General features: G+C 45.0%; 1 protein-coding gene across 5 annotated transcripts in view; it reads left to right on the top strand.

Moving 5' to 3' along the window:
* Positions 1-16,028, top strand: part of PKNOX2 (PBX/knotted 1 homeobox 2) — a 438,447-nt gene that overhangs the window by 249,267 nt on the left and 173,152 nt on the right. The window lies entirely within an intron of this gene.

Below are 16,028 nucleotides of genomic sequence, written 5' to 3'. Positions count from 1 at the left end.
GCTGAAAGTGTGGAAGGTCAAAGGGGTAGATCTGGGTGGGAATGGGGTCATTGGGGGTATAGGTAGGTGGTGGGGTATATGTCATCAGAAGTGGAGCCTGGAGGTGCTGTCCTCAGCTCCTTCTGTGTACAGTGGTACCTCGGGTTACATATGTTTCAGGTTACATATGCTTCAGGTTATAGACTCCACTAACCCAGAGATAGTACCTCGGGTTAAGAACTTTCCTTCAGGATGAGAACAGAAATTGTGTTCCAGCAGTGCGGCAGCAGCAGGAGGCTTCATTAGCTAAAGGGGTGCTTCAGATTAAGAACAGTTTCAGGTTAAGAACGGACCTCCGGAACGAATTAAGTACTTAACCTGAGGTACCACTGTATTAGAAAGTTGTCCATGGCTGCATGGAGTTCCTGTCTTTCTAACATACAGTTTTACCTCGGATTAAGAACTTAATTCGTTTTGAAGGTCTGTTCTTAACCTGAAACTGTTCTTAACCTGAAGCACCACTTTAGCTAATGGGGCCGCTGCACAATTTCTGTTCTCATCCTGAAGCAAAGTTCTTAACCTGAGGTACTATTTCTGAGTTAATGGAGTCTGTAACCTGAAGTGTATGTAACCCGGGGTACCACTGTATATTTCAACAAAGAGAACCAGCAACCTCTTGACTTTTAAATCAAGCTATTACTGAGGTGTTTGAATGCAGCATCAAAAGAGGTACAATGAAGTTATCAGTGGTGGGAGATCTGGAGGGAGCGAACTTGACCAGTGATCCTCAAGTGTGAGCTTAGGGTAGGAATGGAATGAGCTGCCCATTTCAGTTTCCCTGGTTTCTCAATTTTCAAGACTTAAATTCAGTTCTCCATATTTCTGCAGCAATTTGAAATCCCCTGGAAAATCCACCAGCATTTTAGTTTCATTTTCTCCTATTATATTTTTATCTGCTGTCTTGACTAAACTACGCACATTTGCAAACAGTCTTCCCATATATATTCCATTTCTGTATGTTACTTTTCATTCATATGTAAATTTTTATGCACACTTTCCCCTAATATATGCATTTTTGCACACATTGCTTTGTTTGAGAACTGCACCGCAAAATCAGTAGAAGTGTGAATTTTGAAGGATAGCACTGAATAGGAACAAATAGGGATAGGATTTTCCACTGATTGCCCTTTGTTCAAATTTAGCGCTAAATAGCAGGTTTACCAGAGGAAAGTAGCAGGGCAAGGGCAAAACTGCTCAGACTCCTGCCTAGAAAACATGGCACACACAGAGAACCTCTTGGACCCAAACTTATAGAAGACATGAAACATTGACTAAAAGTGCCCTAAAGCACCCCATCGCATTTCTCGAGATGGAGGGGGATTTGAAGAAACGTAAATGGCGAGAGTAAGAGTGCCAATGGTGGAATTTCTTTCCTTCTGTTCTGAAGGGAGAATCGGTGGGGGGACAGAATGAGACATGCACAGAAAGGGTTGGGAGTGGCAGCAATGTTGACCGATGGTGTTTGTTGTTATGTCACACCACGCCCACCGGTGTGCATGAAATTTAACTTGCCGTGCAGGTATGTCATTCCAAAAGCCGCAGTCTCATAATGCCACAGGTCCCGGGGGCGCAAAAGGAGCATCAGAAAAGAGGACAGAAACACTAGCATTGGTTTGTAACCCAATTATCCCAAGCAGATTTCTTGTTCTGAGAAAGAAGCTGGGATATCTTAGGTGCTACCTACTGATCTCTTGCTTTATTTTTGTTTTGCTGAACTCGAGTGTTTAGCTTCCCCCACCCCCTTCTAGCTCATTTCAAAGCATAGCTTCTCGCCGGGTCACAGACAGGAACAAGCACTCCTCCTGGCAACAATCAAATTCAGCTCATAAAATGAAGCTCTCGGTTTGTCAGCCATATCACACAACCAGCTCTGCCTGCTCAGTCTTGATAGCATTGACAGCAGCCAGGCCTACAGTGCTGAGACCCTTCTCCCTTCTCACTCCCTGCCTCAGTCCTCCTCAAACAGTAGCACTTATTGATCTTGTATCCTATGCGCCAATAAAATCTGTTTGCAGCAGACCAGGTATGTGGACTTCTAAGCCGACCAGATATAAAGCAGCTCCTTTTGTAGGTTTTTGAGCACATATTGAAATTAGGGATATGGGGTAGATTTGATTCAGTTTGCGTTCAACAGTGAAAAGGCCTAATTCTTACAATGCAAGAATCAAAAACACCCATCGTTCAAAATTCTCTGAATTTTTCAATGCTGTTCTCCAGCTAAGTAATGTTTACAAAAATGCACATATTGATGAAAATAACATACAAAGATGCATTATGCTTAGTTGTTCTGCATCAATATGGATATTTGGCAAAATTGCATTTGAAGATGTGTACATTAGCAGAAGGGACATGGGAGGCGCTGTGGGTTAAACCACAGAGCCTAGGACTTGCCGATCAGAAGGTCAGCGGTTCGAATCCCTGCGACGGGGTGAGCTCCCATTGCTCGGTCCCTGCTCCTGCCAACCTAGCAGTTCGAAAGCATTTCAAAGTGCAAGTAGATAAATAGGTACCTCTCTGGCGGGAAGGTAAACGACGTTTCCGTGTGCTGCTCTGGTTCGCTTAGTCATGCTGGCCACATGACCCGGAAGCTATACACCGGCTCCCTCAGCCAATAAAGCGAGATGAGTGCCGCAACCCCAGAGTCAGTCACGACTGGACCTAATGGTCAGGGGTCCCTTTACCTTTACCTTTACATTAGCAGAAACTTTTTCATGAAACAATACATGAACCAAAATACAGTCATCCTTTCAGATCTGTAGTTTTCCAAATTTTGCAATGTAGTTCTCCAGCCATATAATATGTACAAAAAGGCAAAATTCCACACAAAGATATTAGCAGACATTGAGGGCCAGTGTAGTGTAATGATTTGAGTGTCATACGAGGGCCTGGGAGACCAGAGTTCGAATCCCCACTTGTCTATGAAATTCTGTGGGTGACCTTGGTCCGGTTACTGCTTCTCAGTCAAACCTGCCTCACAGTGTTCTTGTGGGAATTAAATGAGGAGGAAGAGAAGCACACACGGCACTTCTAAGTCCTTGGAGGAAAAGGTGGGATATGAACATAACAGATGAATAAATAATAAATCGACAGTAAAATGCTGATAAATTTTTATGCAGGCTTTCTTCCTGAAAAACATGGCAAAAACTGAAAAAGCAGAAACCGAGAAAAACCCAAACTGGCAGATTCACTTATCCCTACCTGGGAGAAATGAAAAGATGCAGGGAAGAGAGACAGCTATTCATCATAAAGTTAGAGAGCCAGGAAATCAACTTCCTGGTGAAAAGGAGCAAGTACCTTTGCTGATATTTCTGTAAAAGCCTATTTCCTATATGCTGTGATTCTAATTTCATTTTCCCCCTTCTTTAAAATGCACCTTGAACTACTGCTACATATTCTTCTTGGGGTTCCTAACCTTGGGTGTGTGTGTGTGCGCGCACACACACACACACACACAAAAAAACACACACACTGCCTTTCACCTGCAGACAGTGCTTTTTTCCTAAAGAAAATGTTTAGGGGTATTCTCATTTTCCTACTCAAATTGAAATAATGCCCCTTAATGAGGCCAAACTGTTTAGGGGTATGTGTACCCCCAGAAAAAAAGCAGCACTGCCTGCAGATATCCCAACCATTTACTGTTTTACCAAAATTATAATTGAAGAGGCTGGATTCCTTTGACAGTCCAGACGTACGTCAAAGGGCTGTCGGAGGGTTAATTTACCAATAAAGAAGCTGAGCGGAGGGTCGGCTGCCTTGTAAGCAGCACAGTTTCAAGTGATGTTAATCCCCATACTTCATTATGGTTTTAATTGTCAGCTCTCATTCTTTGGTGGGGCAAGAAAGACAGGCAGGAATAATACAGTATACCTAAGGACTCTGTCTCCATGCTCTCTGAAAAGTTTAAACCACCAAGAGAAACGTACTATTGAATCTGCAAAGTGTAGCTGGAGCTGGCTTGGAGAAACAGGAGTGGGGAGGAAATGTATTTACTGTGTGTGTGTGTGTGTGTGTGTGTGTGTTGTTGTTGTTGTTGTTGTTGCTGGCTTTTTGTTAAAGAGCTTCTTTTCTACATCCTCCTCTCCTCCCCCTCTAGTAGGATGGATTGAGGCAGTGTAAGGAAATCTGAATAACTAATCAGAGTCCTCATTAACCCCCTGCTGCGATGCTCAAACATTCACTTTGCTGTTTATGAAGCAGGGGGAAGGAATCCGCATTAAAATTGATGTGTTATTAATCCCACTGTTCTAGACCTTGTGGGTGCTGAATTTCCTTTCTTTTGCCTGAGGCCAAACAGTATGTGGGCAGCTTCTGCGGGGCACAGTGACTTTCTATTATTTATTGGCCCGGTGCAGCCAGCAAGCCAGATTTCACATTGAGCAACCGGCGTTAAATCTAATCACGGTTGTTTCATATCATCTTTACATGCACACACTCCTAGGTATGCAGACTGATTCACATTCATAGCGCGCAGAGGTGACCCGCATGCGGCCAGACACTTCCGCTCCCATGCACGTGCACAAATGCACCAACTACAGTGGTACCTCAGGTTACATACGCTTCAGGTTACATACACTTCAGGTTACAGACTCTGCTAACCCAGAAATAGTGCTTCAGGTTAAGAACCTTGCTTCAGGATGAGAACAGAAATTGTGCTCTAGCAGTGCGGCGGCAGCAGGAGGCCCCATTAGCTAAAGTAGTGCTTCAGGTTAAGAACAGTTTCAGGTTAAGAACGGACCTCCTGAACGAATTAAGTACTTAACTTACCACTGTACCTAAAAGTGCATGCATTGTGTCTCCCAGCGTTCCTGGAAGCAAGCAGGATTGGGGCCTCCTCTGGTCTGCCAGGATCTGCTTTGTGCTAACAGCAATGGTTTCTGTACAAAGTGGTGGGGGACGGACATATAATAGTCTGATATAAAGTCAGACATGTTGTCCATCTCATCTACTGCCTATTGTGACTGGCTGCTGTTCTCTAGAAGGTATTTCTCATGTCCAGCTGCACCTGATCCTTATGACTGGTTAGAATCTGGGACATTTCATGTGCAAAGCATCCTTCCCGGTGCCCTGGGCTTAGTATAGTTTCAGGTGGCACTCTGGTCTAAACCGCTGAGCCTCTTGAGCTTGCCAATCAGAAGGTTGGCGGTTCAAATCCCTGTGATGGGGTGAGCTCCCTTTGCTCTGTCCCAGCTTCTGCCAACGTAGCAGTTCGGAAGCACCCCAGTGCAAGTAAGGGTACCAGATTTTTTTTCAATGAATCCGGGGACACTTTTCAACTTCAGTAGGAATGATAGGATTTTGTCATGGGACTGATTTGTAAATCCAGGGACTGTCTTCGGGAAACGGGGACGTCTGGTAACCTTAAAGTCGATAAATAGGTACCGCTGCGGCGGGAAGGTAAACGGTGTTTCCATGCGCTTTGGCTTCCGTCATGGTGTTCCGTTGCACCAGAAGCGGTTAAGGCATGCTGGCCACATGACCTGGAAAGCTATCTGTGGACAAACACTTGTTCCCTCAGCCTGAAAGTGAGTTGAGCACTGCAACCCCATAATCACCTTTGACTGGACTGAACCGTCCAGGGGTCCTTTACCTTTACCTTTTACCTATAGTTTCAGGGCTTGCATGAGTTGTGGATGGGAATGGAAAAATGGGGGAGAAAAGGTGAAGTATTATTATTACAGTGGTGCCCCGCAAGACGAATGCCTCGCTAAACGAAAAACCCGCAAGACGAAAGGGTTTTCCGATTTTTTAGCGGCTTCGCAAGACGAATTTCCCTATGGGCTTGCTTCGCAAGACGAAAGCCCATAGGAAAATCTCTGGGGACAGCGGGGAAGCGCAGCACGCCTTCTCCTCTGTTCCCGGACCTGTCCTAAGGCTTGCGGTGGGAGGTCCGGGAACAGAGGGGAAGGTGCGCAGCGCTTCTCCTCTGTTCCCGGGGCTTGCAGTGGGAGGAGGGTTTTTCCTCCCCACCGCCAACATTCAGAACAGCATTCTGCATGTTGGCGGTGGGGAGGAAAGCCCTCCTCCCACCGCAAGCCTTCAGGACAGGTCCAGGAACAGAGGGGAAGGTGCGCAGCGCTTCTCCTCTGTTCCCGGGGCTTGCGGTGAGAGGAGGCTTTTTCCTCCCCACCGCCAACATTCAGAACAGCCTTCTGAATGTTGGCGGTGGGGAGGAAAGCCCTCCTCCCACCGCAAGCCTTCAGGACAGGTCCGGGAACAGAGGGGAAGGTGCGCAGCGTCCAGGACCTCTTCTGAAGGCTGGAGGGGGGCAAAAGTCTTTTCCCCCCATGCCTGCCTTCCCGGGACTTTTAAATCGCCCCGGGACAGCAGAGAATTCATCCGCTGTCCCGGGGCGATTTTAAAATGCTGGCGGGCGGCAGCGCTGCCGCCCGCCAGCATTTTAAGATCGCCCCGGACAGCGGAGAAGTCTCCGCTGTCCCGGGAAGGCAGGGGGGGGACAAATACTTTCCCCCCCCCGCCGGCCTTCAGAAGAGGTCGGGGGACAGACTGTCCCCGGACCTGGTCTGAAGGCGGTTTCCATAGGAACGCATTGAATGATTTTCAATGCATTCCTATGGGAAACCGTGCTTCGCAAGACGAAAAACTCGCAAGACGAAAAGACTTGCGGAACGAATTAATTTCGTCTTGCGAGGCACCACTGTATTATTATTATTATTATTATTATTATTATTATTATTATTATTATTATTTTAAAAGTGGGAGTTCTTTCCCCAAGGTTGGGGTTTGTGGAAGAAAAGAAAAATCTCAGAAATTTTCTCAGAAAAAAAGGATTTGAATAAATATTGGTGTGGCTCTGCCAGGAAGATCCCCCTACACATTGCTGGGGAGCCTTTTTCAGACCAAGGGCCACATTCTCTTCTGGGCAACCTTCTGGGGGCCACACAGTGGGGGTGGGGACAGATGCTGGGCAGCAAAAGTAAAATTTGCCCTTGTAGGGGACGCGGATAGCGCTGTGGGTTAAACCGCAGAGCCTAGGACTTGCTGATCAGAAGGTCGGCGGTAGCATGTTGTAGGCTCCTGGTCCTAGCACCACCAGACATTCAGGTAAGGGACCTTTCGTAGGGCTGTCTTAAGCATAACTGGTGCTGTGGTGCAAAGCTCCTCCACCACTGCCCCCCACCCTTCCCAGAGTTATCAACCTTTTTTAGGGAGGGCAGAGCCGGAGCAGGTGGGCAGTGGCTGGAGGGCAGCTCCTCTGGCAGGGAAAAGGCGGGGCTGGACACGGCACCTCCCAGCTCAGCTAGCCACTTCGTGTTACGGTGGCCATGGCAGACAGAGGCTCCGGGCACAGGGCTGCTTTGGCATGGCATGGCGGAGGCGGGCGAGGGTGGCGAGCTGATGCCGGGTGGCGCCACATCCAGCCTCCACCTCTTCCCTGGCACCTCACGCCACTAGCATCTATGAGTAAGATGCCCCTGCCTTTCATTATCTTGTCCACATCTTCCTCATGATTTTGGCACATTCCGTTAGCACAAGTTCCTTCTGCTTCCTTCATTGCAACAGACTTTCTGAGTTTTCTTAGGGCAGTGTATATACAGGCTCATTTGGGGGGGGGGGCGTATGTGTCGCAAGGAATCAGTATGCAAACTGAGGCAGTTTGATAGGAGTTTGAGCTGGAGCTCATTTATTAGCCGATTCAGCCTCTCCCTCCGACCCCAGTTTGCAGACTCACTTACCTCCCATGGTGCTCCAATAGAGCCAGCCCTCTCTGTTAATTAGGCATCTGGGGAGAGACAGCTTGATATCTGCGCCACTGACCATTCTGTAGCCTGCGGGCCAGTTGGCTGGAGGGAGAACAGGTTAATCATAAATCTATTCAGACTTTCTGCGCTGAACTAAAGTTTCAAGCTGAAGTGTCTCCAATATGGTCTTTTTCAAGAGAGAGAAAGCTCTCTAGGGACTCATAACACCCTCGCAGGAAAGAAGGGATCAACTTTCACTTACCCTAACAATCCATCCCATAGGCTAGGGCTTACCTTCTGGGGCCAAATCTGCCCAGGTTCTCTCGCTTTCCTTGCATTTCTTAAAGTATGGGTGCAGCGCTGCTCCATTTTTTCACAGTGAAGTGGGGTGGGCTTCGGGGTGGGGGAGAAATTCATTTGCATTTCAATCAGCCTAATTTGCACTTTGCAAAACAGCACCCAGACCAAAGCACAGCCAGTCCTTCGGAGTCTGCACTTCTCCCGATTTTACAATGCAGTTCCCCGGTCAAGTATCGTGCACCAAAATGCTGATATTATGCAACTTAACAAAAACAGTAAACAAAAAAGAAAAGCTTTGCAAAAATGTGTATGTTGAACAAAATTGCATACAAAAATGTGTGTAAAATAATATATATATATATTTGACTCTCAAAATGACGTAGAAATGCGGAGAACTGAATTTAGAACTGGGGAAATGTGTCTTATCTGTAATAAACAAAATCTGCCCTTATTCCCTTATGGGGTCCACAAGAGCCCTTATAGAGTCCTTTGTAGGTTCTCTAACGGTCGGAGAAAATAACAGAGGCCAACCAGAGAATATTGAGAAGCAAAGCAGCTAGTAAGCCCGATCTTTATTGATCTGTTGCAACAGGGTGTTCCTCACACTCAGGAAAGAAGGAGGACCCAGAACCAAGGTGTGCCTGTCCTTATATAGACATTTTAAATTGTCTTCCCTGGAGCTCAAGACCACCCCTCCATACATCATACATACATCACAGAAGGGGTGTAACCCAAGACCACCACCACTCCACAAACATCATACCTACATCACAGAAAAGGTGGTCTACAACAGAAATTTGAATGTTGTTTTTCCTGTCTGCCAGGTTATCTGATAATGCCTTTCCTGGTAGTAGTCTGGCCATTCTTTTGAAATGATGATTTCTCAATTCCTGAGACAATGGGAAGGTTCCCTCACCCCCTCCCTCTTTGCAGAGAAAGCATTTAGTCAGTTTGGGAGTCAAAATGGTTTCAGGGTGGTCTTCCTGTGCTGTTCCAGACATGCGGTCCACATATTGATGTATGTGCTTGGTTGGTACATTTATGAACATTTATTATATGTATAAGACCTTAAATTTTTCATTTCATATTTCTCTTTCTATGCTATAGACAGCTATAGCTATATGCTACAGTTAAATTTTCACTACCGTACTGCAAAGCGCCTCTTGTTCCCTTAGTGTAAAGCACACATTCCTTCCCCCACCTCCCCAATCTGTCAGATGTTTGAGGATATGGCCTTCCTACATGGTCTGCAGCAGCACAAGGCAAGGAAAAGAGCAACGCTGTAAATTCAGGCAGCTTGACACGGGCCGTAGTTTCCTCATTCCCTCCTTCCCTTTTCGTTTTGCCTTCTCTCTTCTTCCCCTGTCATATAAATTGTTGCACTTACACTTCAAGGTATGGCTTAGTGGCAGAGAAAATGAGATTAGGTGGGATATTTCAACCTGAAAGCTTTCTTTGGGCGGTCGTAGGGAAAATGAAAACAAGGTGGAGCATTAATTATGGGGAGAAAATCTGCTTATTTCCCCCAGGCTCGAGAATGTCAGGGGCGGCAGTGTCACCTGAGATGCTCTCTTCTGTTCCAGAATGTGTTTTATTAATCCCCAGTCGCTCGAATGGCATACATCTGTAGCAGCGTAAATTCAGGATGCCCTTGCTGGCTGCAGCATATTTCTTGAAGACTGAACTTTCAACAGCAAGGGCCATTCGCATCTATGCATCCAAAGAGGAAAGACTTGGGAATGCAGTTATGGAGCAAGGAAAGTCATTGTTCCTAAGAAAGTGATACAGGTATCTGAAGAAGTGTGCATGCACATGAAAGCTCATACCAAGAACTAACTTAGTTGGTCTTTAAGGTGCTACTGGAAGGAATTTTTTGTTTTGTTTTGACTATGGCAGACCAACACGGCTACCTATCTGTAAAGTGATACAGGGTCATGGATCATCGGTAACCAACATGGTTGTCTCTTGAAGTTTTGGGCTACTGCCTTTCTTTGTTTCTGCAAATATAGTATGAATGGTTCCCAATCTTTTTCAAAGTCTCTGTTGTCTTTTTCTCTTAGTCCTCCTGTCATTTTTGCCAGTTCTGCATAGTTCATCAACTTCTCTTGCCACTGTTCTTTAGGTGGTATTTCTCCAGTCTTCCAATTTTGTGCAATCAACATTCTTGCTGCTGTAGTGGCATACATAAATAAAGTTCTCATTTCTTTTGGCATGTCTTGACCTAAAATACCTAATAAAAAGGCTTCTGGGTTTTTTTACAAAAGTTATTTTTAACATTTTCTTCAATTCATTGTATATCATTTCCCAGTAGGATTTTACCTTCCTCTAATCCCATCACGTATGATAGAACACACCATCTGTTTCACATCTCCAACACTCTTTCTTTTCGTTTTTATACATTTTTGATGGCAGGATTTAAATAAACATCCACATGACTAGCATCAGAAAATGTTTGGAAGATAGTGAAATAAGATGATGTAATTAATTTAATTTTTATGTTTTTAAGGTTTGATGTTATGTTATTAATAACTTTTTCTGTTGAGAGATAGCAAAGTGGGTGGAAATATAAACAAACCAGAAACGCAAGTTGGGGGAAGTCTTGGAGGGGAGGGAGGGAGGAATATATAGTAAATGTTAAGAATTTCAGGTGTATGTAATGAATGAAAATGAATAGTGAATAAAAAATAAAAATAAAAATAAAATATCCATAGAGGGGAAAAATAGAAGTTTTGGGCTACAGGTTGGTTGGTTAGTATTATTTAGAGTGTGCTGTGGCCAAGTAAGTTCTACTCAGAGTTGACCCATTGATGCAAGAGAGTATTATGGTCCCTTCAATATGATTTGGTGTGATGTCTGTAGGTTGCTTTGCCAGACGAATGATTTGGCAAAGCTTGGTGTTCCCTCGGCCCATTGTGTGCTCTCATTTCTTCTCATTTTCCATTTTATTTATTCATTGTTTATTCAAAAATTTAAAGTCCACCAACTCATTAAAATACTGATAGGTGGATAGAATGAGGTACAATGAACATAATAGCATTCTAAAATCATAAACTATGCTAACAAATACCGAATCGATTTGATATTTATTCATTTACAATTGTTTGCCAATTATATCGAAGATGAGCAAACTATGGTTTGACTATAGCATAGTTTGTCCACAAATCATGACTGTGCACTGTGGCTTTTGGATAAGCTCTGTTTTGTGCAGACCTAGGTTGTCTGGCTTGAATATAATGGCAAATGGCTGCTAAATTGGAAGTAAAGGGAAATCAGAGCACTTGAGAGGAGGGGGCACATGGATTAGTACAAATTGCACCATACTATCTGCTTGTCTGGGTGCACCTTTGCCCTGTTAAAACTTTGTAGCTGTTTGGGGCTGCTGAAATACAAGCAGGGTGGAACAGAGGAACAGGCTTGTTTAGTCATTTAGTCGTGTCCGACTCTTCGTGACCGCATGGACCAGAGCATGCCAGGCACTTCTGTCTTCCACTGCCTCCCACAGTTTAGTCAAACTCATGCTGGTAGCTTCGAGAACACTATCCAACCATCTCGTCCTCTGTCATCCCCTTCTCCTTGTGCCCTCCATCTTTCCCAACATCAGGGTCTTTTCCAGGGAGTCTTCTCTTCTCATGAGGTGGTCAAAGTGTTGGAGTCTCAGCTTCAGGATCTGTCCTTCCAGTGAGCACTTAGGGCTGATTTCCTTAAGAATGGATAAGTTTGATCTTCTTGCAGTCCATGGGACTCTCAAGAGTCTCCTCCAGCACCATAATTCAAAAGCATCAATTCTTTGGCGATCAGCCTTCTTTATGGTCCAGCTCTCACTTCCATACATCACTACTGGGAAAACCAGAGCTTTAACTATACGGACCTTTGTTGGCAAGGTAATGTCTCTGCTTTTTAAGATGCTGTCTAGGTTTGTCATTGCTTTTCTCCCAAGAAGCAGGCGTTTTTTAATTTCATGGCTGCTGTCACCATCTGCAGTGATCATGGAGCCCAAGAAAGTAAAATCTTTCACTGCCTCCATTTCTTCCCCTTCTATTTGCCAGGAGGTGATGGGACCAGTGGCCATGATCTTCGTTTTTTTGATGTTGTGCTTCACTCTATAGACTGTTTTTTGTGCTTCTCACAGTACTTTGTTTGAGTAAAGGAGTCTGGGGCTTTTCAGTACCTTGTCAAAAAGGTGTTTGTCTGATATTGTGAACAATCTGATGCACGTCTCTTGACTGTCAGAGTTAACAAGCTGAAATATTTTTAAATGGTGGCTGAAGAACAGCAGCTGATTCGGAGACTAGAACCTAGAACTGTCAGTTTCTATTTGCTTGCTTCCATAACTACACAGTTGTTATTTAGAATGGAACAAGTCGGGCACTGATCTCATCTCTTCTCCTCTCCTTCTTTTGAAAACCTGATGTGTGAAATCTTAACCTCTTTGAAAGGGTTCCCTTTTGGTGGCATGATGTTCACTGGGGTAACACATGCTCTGATTGGCTGTGTAGTTTTAAGGGAATTTTCCTCTGGACGTTTAGTCGCATGCCTTATTACCATGGACAAGATGTGAAGAAAGGCAAATCCTCTCTGTTACTTTCTCCTCAAATTATATACTGTTTTTGTTCAGATTCCTCAGTAAAGTGTGTCAGGGTTTCCTTTATCTCTGGACTCCGTCTATGTTCTTTGAGTGATTTTGCTAGCAGTGGACAGGGAAGGGGCATGCATGCATGCAAGCCTTGCCCCCAGTGTCTTCATGTGTGTGTCCCTGCTCAGTGCCTGACTTCCCCATGTAATGTGAGGAAAGCCTGCTTGTGGGGATTATACGGAGGGTTCTATTTGCATTCAGACAAGTGTGAGGAGAAGCCCCATGCAGATCTTCCCTGGGCAACATGAGGAGGTTGGGACTGACCAGGCAGGGAGGACAAGCATGAGAATGTGGGTGTGAGTGGCTGCCTCTGCCCACATCCACACTTTGAGCATTCACATGTTCAGACTGTTGGGAAACTGTGTATGTGCAGCTACTCACACAGAGTCAATTAAGGTTTGGCAGACAGCCAGAAGGCAATCTGAAGGAGTAAGTCTGCCTGGTGATAACAGAGACATGGAGACAGCTCCCTGATTGGTCAAGCTCTTTCAAGGGAGTGATAATTAATGGCCTACTAACTGGAATGTGTTAGTTCAGTATTCAGAGGTTCAGAGTTCTGTGTGTCCGTGTAGGAGTGTCAGAGAGAGCTAGCAAAAGATCCGTGTTCTGTTCCTGTAAATAGTCCACTGTATATAATAAACACCTAACTACAAGTTCCTGGTTCCTGCTTCGTCTATCCTGTCTGCAGCCAAGTCGCCAATTGCTTCCGTGGATTCTGCGTTTACTCTGCTAAGGTCCTGTAGCTAGTCAGAAAGTTGTGAAACACAAACAGGAAGAAATCCCGACGAAAGAAGAATGGAGAATGAAGTTGATGGAATACGCAGAACTAGACAAGCTTACGGGGGAAATTCGGAACCGGCGAGACTAGAGATTTACCGAGGACTGAAATAAATTTACAGAGTATATTAAGAATATATGTGAAGCTCAATTAACATTTGTAGGTTTTCAAGAAGCTCTGTGATAATAATGGAAAGAAATATTGTTTTATAATAACTGTTAAGATTAATTTGGTTAAAAAAATAATAATACAGATGCAAGAAATGTGAACAATTGTGAAAACATGGAAATTTCCAGAAAGGCTGAAGGAAGTCTGAAAGTGGAAAGATTAGAATTGGATGTATAATTCAAATGGAATGTTTTTCTTTTATTGTTAAATTTGAAAATTTTATAAATAAAAAATTCCAAAAAAAAGAAAGTTGCGAAACACCAACTAGGTTTTGCCGATACAGACAGCTGCCTTAAGAAAAACAAGGGCAAATGTGCAAAAAAGCAGATCTAAATCATCAAGGGCCAGATACGTCAGTAGTGCTCTGCTATTCTACAGGAGAAAGGCTGGTTGAGGCCCTGTTGAAAACCGGGGGGGGGGGGGTCACTGCAGACTTAATCTTGGAGGACAGCAGGGGTATGCAATGTTGTGGCAGCAGTATCATCTGGATTCTCTGTAATAACAGAGTGAAGAAATGATATTGGTTCCAGAGAAAACAGCCAGTGTGTTTTCCAAGGAAAACAAATAATGCAAAATTCAGACCCGGGCATGCCTGGCTGACGTAGCTCTTTGGACCACAGCCATCAAACAATACTGAAGTTCAAGAAAACTGAAAGATGTGGAGAAATAGGAGTAAGATCTGGGAGAGCATATTCTCTCCAGGCAATCCTACACATGCAGAACATAAGAGCTGAAATTGCTTTTCAGGTTGTTGGAATGACAATTAAGTTTCAGGTTTCTGCGGTTTGCTATAGCAAACTTGTAGTGAAGGGTTGTAAAATACATGCTTTGCACGCAGGAAGCCCCTGGTTGATTCCCTGGTAACTGGGAACCCAGCCAAATGGGTGGGGTATACATAAATTATTATTATTATTATTATTAATAATAATAATAATAATAATAATAATAATAATAATATATACGTTTGGGAACCTCTTCTATAGACTATACTCAGCTAGGTGTCAGAGAACAGTCCCCTTTTTGAAAGGGTTCTTCATTTGAAGGGCTCCCTGGTTCATTTCTGGTTTAAAGTTAAAGACCTCTAAGAAGGGAGAGCAGAAGGGGGCTTTGAAGATGCCCATCTGGGCAGCAGACTGAGCAGACGTGGGAGTCCACTGGCCAGTCTTCCCCGCAAAGGTGAGATGTATTACAGGCTGCGACCAATTTACAATTTACACACATCCAGCCAGGGCCTTCTTAAGCATATCCGGTGCCATGGTGCAGAGCTCCCTCCAGCACACACACACACCGGTTCCCAGAGTTGTCGATGGGGCTGGAGGAGGCGGGCAGTTGCTGGAGGTGGCTCCTCCAGCGGGGGATAGGCAGAGGCTGGATGTGGCGCCTCCCAGCTCCGCTGGACGCTTCGTGCCACAGTGACCATGGCAGATGAAGGCTCCAGGCGCAGCGCTGCTTCGGAGCAGCATGGCGGAAGCGGGAGAGGGCAGTGAGTTGATGCCAGGCATCCAGCCTCCGCCTCTTCCCTGGCGCCCTCCAGAACTTGGCGCCCTGGCACCCCGTGCCACTAACCTCTATGGGTAAGACGTCCCTGCATCCAACTGATGCACAACCATGCACACACATCACAGTGGCTTGGAATTGGCCAGAAAAGAGAAATAACAAGGTGTGCATATGTGCACTCTACTGTCGCACACAATGACTTGGAACCCAACTCCCGCGCAAATTGGGGGTTCTCTGTAAACATTTCTGTTTAAAATATAGTAAAGGGACCCCTGACCATTAGGTCCAGTCATGGCCGACTCTGGGTTGTGGCGTTCATCTCGCTTTATTGGCTGAGGGAGCTGGCGTACAGCTTCCGGGTCATGTGGCCAGCATGACTAAGCTGCTTCTGGCAAACCAGAACAGCACACGGAAACGCCGTTTACCTTCCCGCTGGAGTGGTACCTATTTATCTACTTGCACTTTGATGTGCTTTTGAACTGCTAGGTTGGCAGGAGCAGGGACCGAGCAACAGGAGCTCACCCTGTTGCGGGGATTCGAACCATGACCTTCTGATCGGCAAGCCCTAGGCTCTGTGGTTTAACCCACAGCGCCACCTGCGTCCTGTGTTTCTATACCTAAATTGTCACCTGCAACTTGAATGCATATCTTTTTCAATGATTAATTTCCTCACCCCCTCTCTTTTTTTGCTTATTGTGCCTATCTAAACCAACCAGGCGAGTATCACAGATGAAATCGGACTCTTACGATACATTCAGCAGAGCTGAATTCTGCAAAAAAATGATGCCTCTAGCAACTTGCACTATCAAAATTTTAATAACGCATTCCCAAAGGGGGTGGGGAATAGAGACCGTGTTTTGCTTTTGGTTTTTAGGGAAAAGCAAAATAGGGTCTTTTTTTGGTGAACAAGGAC

The sequence above is a fragment of the Podarcis gaigeae genome (genome assembly GCF_964106915.1).
Source record: "Podarcis gaigeae genome assembly, chromosome: 15".
Classification (NCBI taxonomy): domain Eukaryota; kingdom Metazoa; phylum Chordata; class Lepidosauria; order Squamata; family Lacertidae; genus Podarcis; species Podarcis gaigeae.
The sequence above is the reverse complement of the archived record's forward strand: the minus strand, read 5'-3'. Positions and strand labels throughout refer to the sequence as shown.